At 42.7% G+C, this 15,607-nt stretch overlaps 1 long non-coding RNA gene across 1 annotated transcript in view; it reads left to right on the top strand.

Moving 5' to 3' along the window:
- Positions 1–11,727, top strand: part of LOC121818368 (uncharacterized) — a 66,742-nt gene extending 55,015 nt beyond the window's left edge. Inside the window, exons 2-3 of the long non-coding RNA XR_006058419.2 lie at positions 9,774–9,832; positions 9,948–11,727. This is a non-coding gene — a long non-coding RNA (uncharacterized LOC121818368). The remainder of the gene's footprint in view (positions 1–9,773; positions 9,833–9,947) is intronic.
- The last annotated feature ends 3,880 nt before the right edge of the window (positions 11,728–15,607 follow it).

The raw sequence follows: 15,607 nt of genomic DNA, 5'->3' as shown, positions 1-15,607 counted from the left end.
CACATGCTGCAGGGCCCCCCCCAAAAATAAATGAAATTAAAAACAAAATTATACTGTAAGTATTCACATTTCTACTGAGTGGCTAAGCAGTGCACACAGTACATACTATATAATATAGCCTGCATTCAGTTTTCACCAAGTGAAAGTTGTGCAGCTGTATCTGACTCTCTGCGACCCTATGGACTAGTCCATGGAATTCTCCAGGCCAGAGTCCTGGAGTGGGTAGCCTTTCCCTTCTCCTGGGGATCTTCCCAACCCGGGATTGAACCCAGGTCTCCTGCATTGCAGGCAGATTCTTTATCAGCTGAGCCACAAGGGAAGCTCAAGAAAACTGGAGTGGGTTGCCTATGCCTTCTTCAGGGGATCTTCATGACCCAGGAATCGAACTGGGGTCTCCTGAATTGCAGGCTGGTTCTTTACCAACTGAGCTATCAGGGAAGCCCATACTATATAGTCTGCATTCAGTTTTCACCAGTTGTCACAACAATGTTATCCTGGCAATTTTTTTCCCCCTAGATCTAATCCTGGTATATGTGTTTTCTTTCTTTTTTTTCCTTTGGCCTCGCTGCATGGCATGAGGGATCTTAGTTCCTCAACCAGGGATTGAATCCATGTCCTCTGCATTGGAAGGCAAAGTCTTAACCCCTGGACCACCAGGGAAATCCCTAACCTCCTTTGACGTGGGCCAGCTCTTAGCCTGTCTTTGTCATTCATGACACAGATATTCTTAGGATTACATGCTAGCTGTTGTGGAGGAGTCTCTCAGTTTGGGTTTGTCTGATGTTTCCTCATGAATAGACTTGGTTCATGTGCTCTTCTGGCAGAAACACTACATAAATGAGTTTGTGTCCTTAGAGCACCATGTCAGGAAGCATATGATGTTAGTTTATCTGCTGTTGGTAATAACATCTTTGACATTTGGTTAAGTGGGGGTCTTTGAGTTGCGTTAGCAGGGTATCTTCAGCACAGCATGATAAGGAAGTTGTGGTGCATATACACAATGGGATATTACTCAGCTATAAAAAGGAACACATTTGAGTCAGTTCTAATGAGGTAGATGAACCTGATGCCTATTATACAGAGTGAAGTAAGTCAGAAAGAGAAAGGCAAATACTGTATATAATTGCATATATATGGAGTTTAGAAAGATGGTACCAATAATCCTACATGAAGGGCAGCAAAGGAGACACAGGCATAAAGAACAGACTTTTGGGCTCAGTGTGAGAAGGTGCTGCTGCTGCTGCTAAGTCGCTTCAGTCGTGTCCGATTCTGTGCGACCCCATAGACAGCAGCCCACAAGGCTTCCCCGTCCCTGGGGTTCTCCAGGCAAGAACACTGGAGTGGGTTGCCATTTCCTTCTCCAATGCATGAAAGTGAAAAGTGAAAGTGAAGTCGCTCAGTCAAGCCCGACTCTTAGGGACCCCATGGAATGCAGCCTACCAGGCTCCTCTGTTCATGGGATTTTCCAGGCAAGAGTACTGGAGTGGGGTGCCATTGCCTTCTCCGGTGAGAAGATGAGGCTGGGATGATTTGAGAGGATTGCTTAGAAGCATGTACATTACCATATGTAAAAAGATGACCATGTGAGTTTGATGCATGATGCAGGGCACCCAGAGCTGATGCTCCTGGACAACCTAGAGGGATGGGGTGGGTGGGAGGTAGGAAAGAAAGTCTGCACAGCAGGAGGTACCTAAAATCCCTCTGTGACCTGGACTAGATACAGACTTGGCAAGAGTTAGGGTTAAGTATGGTTCCTTGTGGTGCTGGCCATTGTGGTTTAGTCCTGCAGCTGAGGGACCTCACCAAAGATCCCAGCTTACATAGTTTCTCCAGACCTCCTCCTGCCAAACCCTACCATCTGCAATTCTAACACGCTCACCCCTGAGGGGGCCTGCTGAGTCTCTTTCCTAGAAAGGCACACTATGTAGATAGCTCTTTAGAGGAAGGGAACTCATAAAGCATTCTCTCAAAATCCAAAACTACACTAGCTGAAAACCATGGTCTTCAGAACCTGAGTCCTGTATTGATTGGTTGCAGAGAGGTTTGGTTTAAGAAGCCTGACTTTATCTATTTGGACTTACTTCTGAACTAGGCAGTGATAAGGACCCCAAGGAATGTATTTCTCAAAGCTGACTGTGGTTGCAGGGACCTTCTTTCCCCACTCAATCCCTAACTTCAGAATGATTTAACAACCAGCTGCCATTGGGCCTGGAGCTTCTACAACATCTTCTAGAATGTGATGGTTTAAAAGGACTGCTGTTTATGATGAATGTGCTGGTGACCTCAGCTTCTTCATTGCAAATGAGAATAACCTGATCTGAGGAGGCATATTGGGAGCAAGCTTGAAGTTACTTGGCCTTCTGGTTGAGTCAAGGTTGTTTAACCTGCAAGGAACAGAAACAGACTTAGTCGGGCAGCAGGCGACCTCATGGACGTGGCACTGAGCCTCGGGAGCTGAAACCCGAGAGGGCTTCTGTAATCTGGTTGAGGCCTTTCCGGAAACCATCACTGCAGGAATTCCTGGTCCTTCACGTGGAAGCTCCACAGTTCCTGTGATTTGACCACACTCACCATGTCTGCTGCTTCCTGTTTTCTCACCAACTCGCTCGCTCTTCTAATTTCCTGGAGAAAGTCTGATAGGCTCTAGGGGGTGTCTGAGTTTGCATCTTCCTCCAGAATATATACTAAGAAAAGGGTTGAATGCAAGCAGCGTAGTTTTGGAGTGAAAACAGGAAGCACAGAGAGGGAAAAGTGAAAGGGTGGAAGTTCAGTAAAAGAGGAAGTAAGTTACTGCTGTGGAGCTTGATACTCCAAGGGACCCTCTGAGAGAATGGGGATCATGCTGCAGAAGTGTCCTTCCAAGAGGGTGAGGAAACTGGGGATGTACCCAGTTCCACCTGTCACCCTGCTAAATATTCATCACCTTTTAAGATCATGCCTTTGAATTTTAAAAATATTTATTTTATTTGTTTGACTCTGCTGGGTCTTAGTTGTGCTATGTGGAATCTAGTTCCCTGACCAGGGGTCGAACCTGGGGCCCCCTGTGTTGGGAGTGCAGAGTCTTAACCACTGAACTACCAGGGAAGTCCCTGATGAGCTTTTTTTTTTTTTTTGGCTGTCTGAGAATTTCTTTATTTCTCCTTACATTTTATTTTTTTCTTTTCCTGGTGAACTTTTTTTTTTATGAACTCATTACAAAAGAGTAGAAATACCCTATATGGCCTCCAGGAAATCATTCACATATTCCAATTACATGTAAGAGGTTTTTCTTTTTGTTTTCCTATTCATGCTGGAGTTGAAAATAAATCATCTCTGTGTCCCTCCTTGAGCCCCAAACCAATTGTGACATGAGGCAGAAGTATCAAATGGATGAGATAAAAATATCAGCTCTGTCTCTCTTAAGACTGAATTATAGAATGAAACTGAATGTATGGCCATAAGGAGTCTCCCAGAACCTCCCTTCCTGACAAGGCTTGAGAAAATGTAGCCTCTCACTTGTGGGGGAAAGTCTTTCCTGGTGAACTTGCCACATGGAGTTTGTGAAGGGGCAGGGGCAGATACAGACAGAGACAGTGAGAGACACACACACAGATACACAGAAAGAGAGTCACACATACACACAGAGAAACACAGAGACAGACACACAGAGAGACACAGACACACAGAGAGACACAGAAACAGGAGGGAAGGAGGGATGGGGCAGGGGTAAAGCTGGGTCTTCTGAGAGGCAGACTCAGAGACCCAGGAGTACAAAAATTTTGTTGAGAGTTTAAGTTTTGAAAGATGAAAAAGGAAGAAAGCACAATAGGGCAGGAGAGCCTGGGATGTCAATGCACATTTGACAAAGCCCCTGCTAACCCATGGGGACCTCCAAAGCACGCCTTGTCTCTTAAAGGGGTACCACCTTAGGCAGAAATGGCCAGGCCTTGGCACTCCCACTGTGTTTAGTCATGGGTTGGGGCTGCCCAAGGAGAAGAACATGGTTTTCAAAATCTGGAGGCTGTCAACTAACTTGACTTGTTGCAACTCACTGGCAAGTTCTTTCTTGAAGGCAGATCTGAGCGGCAGCCCTCTAGGGTTGCCACGTAGACCTATTGTGTTTGTTTGCTTAGTGTCTTTGTTTAGAAAAGTTATTCCTTCACCCTTGAAGAGAAGTGGACCAGGGAGCAGAGAGAAGCAAGAAATGGTGCTCCATGTGCTTCTTTCTCGAGGAATGAAGTGGAAACCCAGAAGGAAATAGCAATGAAGGAGAAGTCCTTGAGACATAAGAAATAACTCCCTCTGCTTCTTGCAACTAATACCATATAACCCCACTTGCCTTCTCCAAAGGTCCTGTTACCTGGTGAAGTTTTTATGTTGCTGAACTGGAGATCTGGAGGGGACTCAGCAGTGTAGCAAGATAGAAGAGAAAATAAATGGGGATAAGGTTGACAAGAATGGAGTCAGTGATGCTGGACACTGTATGAAGGACAAAAGATCGTTATATCAAGGAAGGCTAAGAAGAGATTTGGGAGACGATAAATGTCAGAGATACTAACATTGATAACTTTGGGTGGCATGATACGGATTCCTTCTTGATTTCTACTGTGGAATCTCAAGTCTACATTGGCCTCAAATGCTATTGTGAGAGTGCATTCTTCAGAGGGTCCTCGAAGAGTTATGGACATGTATGTCTGGATGGATATACCATGCAGCAGCACTGAGTAGCTGAGACATGGTCAATATCAGGTCTACATGATGCCAAAACCTACATGCTCAACTGCTAGGCTTAGTGTTGTTGGTTGACTTCCAAAGAGGGTGGCAGTGGTTCACAAAGTCAGTGAAACAGCCTGGAAATTGTTTTGTCCCAAATATGCCAGAACTGTGGAGGTCCTTCTTTCATGGGCTTCCCTAGTAGCTCAGCTGGTAAAGAATATGCTTGCAATGCAGGAGACCCTGGTTCAATTCTTGGGTCGGGAAGATCCACTGGAGAAGGGATAGGCTACCCATTCCAGTATTCTCAGGCTTCCCTGGTGGCTCAGCTGCTAAAGAATCTGCCTGCAGTGTGGGAGACCTGGGTTCGATCCCTGGGTTGGGAAGATCCCCTGGAGAAGGGAAAGGCTACCCACTCCAGTATTCTGGCCTGGAGAATTTCATGGACTACGTAGTCCATGGGGTCACAAAGAGTCGGATGCAACTGAGCGACTTTCACTTTCTTTTATAGGCTTGTGTTCCAAAACACGGGGTGTGGACCCAGAAAGTATAGACCCATGCTTGTTCTCCATAGTTGCTCCGGAGTAACTCCCTGGTTAGTCAACCCCTGAGGGTTCACATGACCTGACAAAGAGGATAGCCATGATTGTCCATATCCTTGCATTCAGCTGTTACTATTGTGTTGATCCTGGATCCCCTGAGATAGGTTACAGGTGATCAGAAACAGTGACTCTGGGTGGAACTACAAGCCCAAACAGCCAAACCAGAAGAAAATGCAGTTTCTGGTGAAGAGCAATGGAGAGAAGTGGAAAGCACAAATGCTGGATACCTAAGATGAATACTCGCAAACCCTCCCATCACCACCGCTATTACTACTAGTAACAGATTGATCTTAGGGGTCAGAAGAGGTCTGTTTCTATCTCTTCCTTTGCCCCTAGGCTGCAGTGATTATTGCTCACCCTACTTCTGTCTAAACCCCACTGCTTCTGGTTCTCTCTGGTCCTCGTCCTCTGGCCTCATTGCCCACTATCTTCTTCCACTGCTAGTCCACTTTCTGCTCTTCCAGAGGCCAGCCTTTGGTCTCCTCTTATAATAACCATGGCAGTACAGGGCACATAGTGTCCTGAACCGCTGTAGACAGAAGCAAAACAAGAATGGGACAAGTGTTGACCTCACCTCAGGTTAGCAAGCCCCATGTTTCCTTTTTTTCCTTATATACATATATATATTTAATTCTTGTATAATATATGCATATATATTGCTGATTTACAGGGTTTTGATTTCTGCTGTGCATACATACATTCTTTTTAAAGTGTTCTTTTCCATTATGATTGATTATAAAAATTGAATATAGTTCCCTGTGCTATACAGTAGGACCTTGTTATTTATCTATTCTATGTATAAAATTTACATCTGCTAACCTTAACCTTCCCTCCACTCCTTCCCCACCCCTTCCCCTTGGCAACCAGCAGTCTGTTGTCTATGTCCCCGATTCTGTTTCTATTTCATAGATAGGTTCCTTTGTATCATATTTTAGATTCCACATTTAAATAACATCATATGCTATTTGTCTTTCTCTGTCTGACTTACTTCACTCAGTATGACAATCTCTAGGTCCATTCCTGTTGCTGCAAATGGCATTATTTTGTTCCTTCTATGTCTGAGTAATACTCCATGGTACATGCATCTTCTTTACTCATTCATCTGTCAATCAGTGGACATTTATGTTGCTTCCATGCCTTGGCTATTGTGAATAGTGCTGCAATGAACACTGGGGTGCGTGTATCTTTCTGAATTACAATTCGAGGTGTGTTCTATCAAGAAGTTGCTCTTAGTGACCCTTCTCATTTATGCAGATTTTACTGGCTTTCTTCCCTTCCCTGCTTTACTTTTGTGCTTCCTTACTAGTAGTTCTAGGGATTATCTGCCAAGTAAACACTTGCATTTAAACCTTTTTCTCAGGGTCACTTCTGGAAGAAGAAAACCCTAGAAAACAGTTTAACTTGCCTGACTCACTGCTTACTAAGCAGTCTTTTGATTTGTATTTAGTTACCTTAATGGCTAATTTCTGGTAGGATGTTCTTTGCAGATGATCTGTCTTGGTTATATGTGAGTTTTATCTGGCTGATTAGTGACTCTTTGAAATCTTGTTGGTATAAGTCAGTCTTCTAGAACAGGGATTGGCAAAGGACAACCTGTGTGTCGAATGTGACCAGCCACTTGTTCTTTATAAAGTTTTATTGGGACTACAGCCACACGTACATATTCTCTGTGGCTGCTTTCTAGATTACAGTAAGAGTTGAGGAGCTGTGACAAAGACCATAAGTCTGTAAATTCTAAAATATATTTGCCTTACAGGAAAAGGTTGCCGACCCCTCACAGAAACTGTTCATCTTTCTCAGTGGGTTCACTGAGAAAAAGGAAGCCATGAATTATATTTGTCAGTACAAGGGCCAGAACGTGGACCAATCATATTTCACTAAGCAGTAACATCCTAGCCTAAAAGCCAGGCTGATCAGCACCCACTCAGTTTGCCCCAGTGTTTGGTTATATCATGTCCAGAATCATGTCTTGAGAATTCACAAGTAAACATGAGTAGGAGGGCATGGGTTAGAATGGAATGCTGAGAAAGTGTCTTAAATTGAGGTTCATAAGTGCACTTAAACATTTCTCTCTGAAAGATGTTCTTTCTTGACTGACCTGAGCTTGCTTATCATCCCATTGCACTGCACCCTCTTGATTCTTACAGGCTCAGCATTAATTATTAATCAGTTTGAAAATGGTTGATGGAGGTCCTCTGTATGTGATGCTACTTCTTGGATGCCATGATTCTAGCTATCTTGAGCTCCTTCCACATGGAGATACTTTCTATTCTTTGTTGTTAATGGTCTAGCCTCCAACAATTGATGAAATATATATAATAAATGCTCAGTAGAGATTATCTCATAGCCATCACACACAGACTCCTACCCTTGAACCAACATGGTAATAAAACTAGAACCATTTGCCAAATTCAAAATAATTGTGCACAATAGGTGAGTGATAAGGAACATAGGCTTCAAAAATGCAAACACAGTGGCTGAAATCCTTCATTCTGGCCATCCAGAATGGCCATCCATTCTGGCCATTCATATTTTCAGACATTCAAATGGAACAGATTGCCAAGCCACAAAATTTTAAACTTGAACCCCTCCTGAGTAGGTAATGATGAAACTAGCAAAGAAAGAAAGAAAGAATGATACATCTTACCCCATTGGGAAATTACCAGATTGCATAAACTTTGTCTTGTTATGAAATCCTTTTGATAAGAGACTAATTACTAAAAACTTGTTTTTGCTCTATCATCCACAGTCTAGTAGAAGGATGAAAATAGGTAAGCCAATAGTGACATTTAGACATTAGGCAGAATAGCCTACCTTTATTGTCTCCACTATCTCATTTCTATTCATTTTTCAATTCACTGTGATTTGGGCTTTATTTTCAATTAAGTTCAACTTACTGTTTTTTAAGGTTTCCATTACATGTATGAAAGGGTTTAAGGAGAGGGGGAAAAAAGATGTAATCCTTGCACTCAAGGATTCTATAGTCTATTAAGCAATATAGGCATGTGAAGAAAAAAATTGTCATAAGAGTGGTAAACGTCATTAAAAGAAGTAGGAGTTGTGTTGTTTAAGGGTGGATTTTTAGGTTGACTTTCCTGTAAACAGAGCTGGAGACAGGGATTTATTGAAGGAGTACACTCAGAGGAAAACTGTGCAGAAGGAAGGGAGGCCGAATAGAGCAGGAGAAAGAATCAAGGATGTGATCTCAGGCTGAGTCTAGCACGACAGATTTTGGAGCGCAAGTCTCACTGCAGAGGTGGGGCAAAACGGTCCAGGCTTTTGTGTACCTGTCATTGGCTCTTCCGGTTAGCCAAGGGCAATGCTGAGAACATCAGAGACATAAGCTGTCAGCTTCAGTACTCACAAGCGATTGGGGCATTAGCTGTCCTGGCTGGTCAAGTTGATGTGGGCAGAGCACCAGTAACGTCTGCTAAAAGAGGGTTAGAAAAAGCTAGATGATACGTTTATCACTTTGGGCAGCCCAACATCTGAGTACCCTTTCTGTTGAGGGAGAAATGTCAAGACAGATGGAAGACGGGGCTCGACTCCATGTGATGCTTTGCATTTTCTCAGCAGAGTTCTCTGTCCTTCCCCAGAGGCCACTAGACATCCTTCTAAAAATGCCTTTTCTGTTTTGATTAGCCAGAGTCTGGCATTGTGGTTTGCCACCAAGGACCCTGACAGGTTCAGAGATGATGGAAATTGTTAGGTCCTAGATGACTAGAGCCTGAAAAAGATGGGGGTATCCGGTACGAGAAGAGCCCAAGGAGAGGAGAGAGACATTTCAGACTGAGTAAGAGCCAGAGGCCTAGGGTTGACTCTGAATTTTTTTTACTTGCGAGACTACGAGAAGGCATGGCACAACTAGAAGGAGTTTAGAGAAGGGACAGGGGCTTCATTTGTGGACTTGTTGAGTCTGAGTTTTTTGGGGGCATTCAGAAGGAGATGTTTCACAGATGACTGTGCAAATTTCATGGTCAAGAAGAGTGTCTGGGAGGAGAAAGAGACAGACAGACAAAGATCAGCTCATGGATGTGGCTGAATTGAAGAGGAAATATGTGTAGAACAAGAGTTGAAGAGGCCGACAGCAGAATCCAGGGAATGGTTAGGTCTATATACTTCTCTATAAACAAACCTTAGATAACCATGAAAAGACAAGGGAGGTAAGGAAAGAAGGACACTATTAAGAACGACAGAGTGATCAAGCAGGACAGGTGCTGAAGAGAGACCCCTGGTAATGTGGAGTAGAAAGCCAGTGGTTACCTTTGAGAGAAGAGTTTTGGTAGAGTTCCTTTAAGGGAAAAACTTCCCCATCTCCTGTGTCAACGTAAATCCTCCACCTTCCCTCTCTTCTCTGGATCTTCTTTTGTTAACTCTATCCCAGACCACTCCTGAATTTGTAACCTTGCCCTCTCTATTGGCTCCTCTGCAGCAAATAAACATCATTAAAATATCCTTCCCTCTCTTTTCCACTTGTAGGGCTCCAGTTCCTCTTTGAAGACCCAATGTCACCTTAGTGGATGTATCCTACGAGCCAGGTAAGATTGAGACCTTTTTCCTCTCATGCATTCACTTTGTACCTTGTAAGCCTCCTCTTTTATTTATTTATTTTTTAATATTTTTGTCTACTGCTTTGGCTGCACCGGAATTCAGCTGCATCATGTGGAACCTTTAGTTGCGACATATGAACCCTTAGTTGCGGCATGTGGGATCTAGTTCCCTGACTAGGGATTGAACCTGGGCCCACTGCATTGGGAGCGTGAAGTCTTAGCCACTGAACCACCAGGGAAGTCCCAAGCCGCCTCTTTTAGATCCTGCCGAATAGACTTGAGGTATCTCCCTCAAGATGGAGAAGACGTCCATCTTTTCCACCTTACCTGGGAGCAGTAACTGTACCCTGCTGCTGCTGCTACGTTGCTTCAGTCGTGTCCGACTCTATGTGACCCCCTGCTGCTGCCGCTGCTGCTGCTAAGTCGCTTCGGTCCTGTCCAACTCTCTGCGACCCCATAGACATCTTATGTTCTTAGTGCCACGCATAGCGATGAACACTTCACAGAATCCAGGATCATTTGTTGAAAGAACTGGCTACTTAGTTACAAATTTGCCAAGCTGCATGAATGCTCCCTCCTAGAATGCTTTATTTTAGGTTTATTTTTTGAATTATGATTCTATTACAATGGAACTTTTACTTCTCCATGAACTTTGTGGGAAAACTAAACTTTGGGGAGAAAAAAGTCGTGCCCAGGGAATTATTCCACAGGAAAAAAAGAAAATAAATCTCCTTGTTGCACATGGTATAGTTAATATCAGATATAATGCATTGTAAACCAGAAGAAATGTGACCAAAAAATAAACATTAAAATACCCATTAAAGAGAAGAAGTCTATTCTTCCTCAGGCAGAGCAGTAGCTTTGCATATTCATGAAATTTAAATGTCTCACAGTAAGAAAAGTGATTGGAATAGACTGCAATAACTTAAAAATGAGTGCACTTTAAACAGCATCTGTGATGAATGTGTGATTACGGAGAATCAGTCAAAAAGGCTAGTCCCACTCTAATGCTCCCAGAAGAGAGATGACTGATGGCCCTCAATCAACAAAGCTACAGTATGGGCCTAGGGAAACTGAAGACAAAGAAAGTCAACAGGTTGACTTGCTGAGATACACAAAGATGTCAGTCTGGAAGGAGGCCATGACAATTCTGGGCAGTGTGAGTGTTAGGGACGTGTAAAAAGTATTATAAACAGCGAAGCCATTCTAGTATAGTCATTGAAAGTGAGGAAAAATGAAACAAGAAAAGCCAAAGAGCTGCACAAAGACTGGAGACAAGTTTAAAATATGTGACAGCTTGAGATGACTTCAGGGCTTGTGGCCAATTACTGTCAAACATGGGTTGGCAGAGATTTCCTGTCAATGTTCTAGGCTTTGTGGGCCATAGGGTCTCTGTTGCAGTAACTAACTCTGCTGTGGTAGGTGGATGTGGCCTCAGACAATAGGTAATTGAATGGGTGTGGCTGTGTTCCAGTAAAACTTTGTTTCAAAACCAGCTGGGGCCAGACTTGGCTTGCAGACTGTAGTTGGCCAACCCATACTCGAAAAACACCATTTGGAGACAAAACAGTAGATTGTGCAGAAGCCACTATTTAAATATGTGTATGTGATCAATAATTGTTGGTTCACTTATTGTTGTTGGAGTTTTTATTGTGCTTGGTATGTTTTTATTGTTCTTGGTCCAGTACTTGCATGAGAGTATGACTGAGTGAGTTGGTTAAATCAAACCATGGGTATTACTCTCCAGCGCCCCAGGCGATTCCAAGATGCCGGCATGTTTGGCAAATAGGATGCTATAGACTGCTACTCAACATTGGGACATATATATTATCACATGTAAAATAGATAGCCAGTAGGAATTTGAGGTGGGGAACTTAAATCCGTGCTCTGTGACAACCTGAAAGAGTGGGATGGGGTGGGAGGTGGAGGGAGGTTCAAGAGGGAGGGGACATGTGTATACTAATGGCTGATTTCGTGTTGATGTGTGGCAGAAACCAACACAATACTGTAAAGCAATTATCCTCCAATTAAAAATAAATAAGTTTATTAAAAAAAAGAATGCTACTCAAAATTCAGTGTGCATGTGTATCACCTAGGATCTTGTTAAAATGCAGATTCTGATTCAGTAGGTCTGAGGTTGAGCTTGGGATTTGGCATTTCTAACAAGCTGTCAGATGGCACTGACCTGTTGGTCCATGGACCACATTTTGCATAGCAAGATGCTTTCACTAGTTTTCAATGCCTGGGATGTCTAGGGCCTGCCCCCAACACTGATGTAATTGGTCTGGGAGGTGGCCTGGGCATTGGGAACTCTAAAAGCTCCACAGGTGATGCTAAGGTGCAGCACAGCTTGAGAACCTCTGTGCTAGATCAAGTGTGTCAGTTTCACTGCCTGTGTTATCAGGAGCCCTTGTGCCCATCTCCCCTTTCACTCCATCCATTCCCCTCCTTTTCAGACCCAAACATCCAGAAAACAGTGGGTTCAGGCTTAGCTCTTCATCCTTTCCATCTTCCCCACCTCTGAGGAGTGGACTGTAGTTCAGGAAGGAAAGAGGAGGCTCAGGGAACCTGAGTTGAGAAGGAGAAGCAAAAACTTGTTCTAGGGGCCGATTTAAAGGGAAGGCTGATTGAGACGAATGGGGGATTACCAGAGAGAGTTGCCACAGCAAAAGTCAGCTCCAGGCTTGGGCCCGAGTTTGGGGCACTGGAAATAGCAATCTACTCTCCTGAAGCCTGGCAGCAACTGACAGCCAAGCAGTTAGGGAGGCTTTCTCCTTCTTGATATGCAGAGTGACCCAGTTGGTAGAAATGCAAGAGAGACCCCCAGTGGCAAAGTATAGATGTGAAATCCTTTCATAAACAAATCATAAACACCTCAGAGGGACTTAGAGATTAAGTGAGTGATGATGATGATAATGATGAGAAATGACGGCTTACAAGTAATATATGTACTATATGTGCCAGGCACTGTTGTGAGCATTTAAAAATATTAACTCATTTATTCTTCTCTGCAACCCAGTGGGGTTGACACTTCTTTAAAAAATTGAAGTATAGTTGATTTACAATATGTTAGTTTCTGGTATCCAGCAAAGCAGTTCATTTATAAACAGATATGTTCTTGTTCTTACTCTCTTTTATTATTAATTACAAGATATTGAATATAGTTGTACCATCCAGTAGGATGTTGTTTATTCTATTTATAGTGGTATGTATCCACTGATCCCAAACTCGTAATCTATTCCTTCCTCACTTCCCTTTACCTTTGGTAACCATAAGTTTGTTTTCTATATCTTTGAGCCTTTTTCTGTTTTGTAAGTAAGTTCATTTGTGTCATATTTTAGATTCCACATATGATATCATATGATGTTTATTATTCTCTGATTTATTTCACTCAGTATGATAATCTCTAGATCCACCCGTGTTGCTGCAAATGGCATTCTTTCATTCTTTCTATGGCTAATAGTCCACTTTGTGTGTATGTGTATCCCCCATATTCTTTGTCCATTCATCTGTCAATGGATACTTAGGTTGCTTCCGTGTCTTGGCTGTTGTAAAGAGTGTTGCTGTGAGCATTGAGGTGCATGTATTCTTTTTGAATTTTAGTTTTGTTTGGGTATATACCAGGGAGTGGGATTGCTAGATCATGTGGTAGTTCTGTGTTTAGTGTTTTAAGGAACCTTCCATACTGTTCTCCATAGTGGCTATACCAATTTACATTCCCACCAACAGTGTAGGAGGGTTCCCTTTTTTCTGCACCCTCTCGAGCACTTATTCTTTGTAGATTTTTTGATGATGGCCATTCTGATCAATATGAGGTGATACCTCATTGTAGTTTTGATTTGCTTTTCTCTAATTAGTGATCTTGAGCATCTTTTCTTGTAATTTTTGGCCATCTGTAACTTATAGGCAGAGTTCATCATGAGAAACGCTGGGCTGGAAGAAGCACAAGCTGGAATCAAGATTGCCAGGAGAGATATCAATAACCTCAGATATGCAGATGATAGCACCCTTATGGCAGAAAGTGAAGAGGAACTAAAAAGCCTCTTGGTGAAAGTGAAAGAGGGGAGTGAAAAAGTTGGCTTAAAGCTCAACATTCAGAAAACTAAGATTGTGGCATCTGGTCCTGTCACTTCATGGGAAACAGCTGGGGAAACAGTGGAAACAATGTCAGACTTTATTTTTGGGGGGCTCCTAAATCACTGCAGATGTTGATTTCAGCCATGAAATTAAAAGATGCTTGCTCCTTGGAAGGAAAGTTATGACCAACCTAGGGAGCATATTAAAACGCAGACACATTTATTTGCCAACAAAGGTCCATCTAGTCAAGGCTATGGTTTTTCCAGTAGTCATGTATGAATGTGAGAGTTGGACTGTGAAGAAAGCTCAGCGCTGAAGAATGGATGCTTTTGAACTGTGGTGTTGGAGAAGACTCTTGCGAGTCCGTTGGACTGCAAGGAGATCCAAGCAGTCCATCCTAAAGGAGATCAGTCCTGGATGTTCATCGGAAGGACTGATGCTAAAGCTGAAACTCCAATACTTTGGCCACCTCATGCAAAGAGTTGACTCATTGGAAAAGACCCTGATGCTGGGAGGGATTGGGGGCAGGAGGAGAAGGGTACGACAGAGGATGAGATGGCTGGATGGCATCACCGACTCGATGGACATGAGTCTGAGTGAACTCCGGGAGTCCTGGCGTGCTGCAATTCATGGGGTGGCAAAGAGTCAGACACGACTGAGCGACTGAACTGAACTGAATGTCTTCGTTGGAGAAATGTCTGTTTAGGTCTTCTGCCCGTTTTTTGATTGGGTTTTGTTGTTGTTGTTGTTATTCATGTGTATAAGCTGTGTATTTTGGAAATTAAGCCCTTGTGTGTGATTTACAAATATTTTCTCTGGTGGGGCTGATGCTTTTATTATCCCTATTTTACATGCAAGGCCAGAAAAATAAAATAACTTTCCCAAGTTCCCCCAATTTTGTAAGTATTTTAACTGGCATTTGAACTCAGAGCATCTGTGTTCAAGAATCCATGACAGTAAACTGCTACTCCAAAATAAGAGAAGAAGGGTTTATATTATAGTTACAGACAAACAGCTGCTCATCCTGTGCTTCTTCATATCTAGAGGAGAACATGAATATATATATATATATATATATATATATATATATATATGTATGTATGTATATATATATAGGCTTCCCAGGTGGCTCAGGGTAAAGAATTTACCTGCCAGTGAAGGAGACCTGGGTTCAATCCCTGGGCCTGGAAGATCCCCTGGAGGAGGAATTGGGAACCCACTCCAATATTCTTGCCTGGAGAATCCTATGGACAGAGGAGCCTGGCGAGTTACAGTCCATGGAGTTGAAAAGAGTTGGACACGACTTAATGACTAAACAACAGCTATGTATGTGTGTGTGTATATATATTAACCTCAAATATATGTACATATATATATGTGTGTATATATATATGTTTCACTAAACATATTTGAACAAATTTGACTAAAAAGAGTAAAAGGTAAATACCATTCACTACCATTTTCTGGAAACTAAAAGACCTATAATCTTCATTTTTAAGAAAGTATTAAAGCACAATTCTGAGAAAGTATAGAAAGAAAGGACTGTTTAGCTAAACTTTTTCATACTTTAGTGCGTGTTAAAAGCAATCTATTATCTCAAAAATGGCTCAAGCTATCTATGTGGCTTTGAAAATAGGATACAAAGTCTGCAAAATTCTAACTGTGATCTTTGAACGCCGTACATGA

Source organism: Ovis aries, chromosome X (genome assembly GCF_016772045.2).
Source record: "Ovis aries strain OAR_USU_Benz2616 breed Rambouillet chromosome X, ARS-UI_Ramb_v3.0, whole genome shotgun sequence".
NCBI classification, from domain to species: domain Eukaryota; kingdom Metazoa; phylum Chordata; class Mammalia; order Artiodactyla; family Bovidae; genus Ovis; species Ovis aries.
Note: the sequence above shows the minus strand (reverse complement) of the source record. Positions and strands in the feature narration are given on the sequence as shown.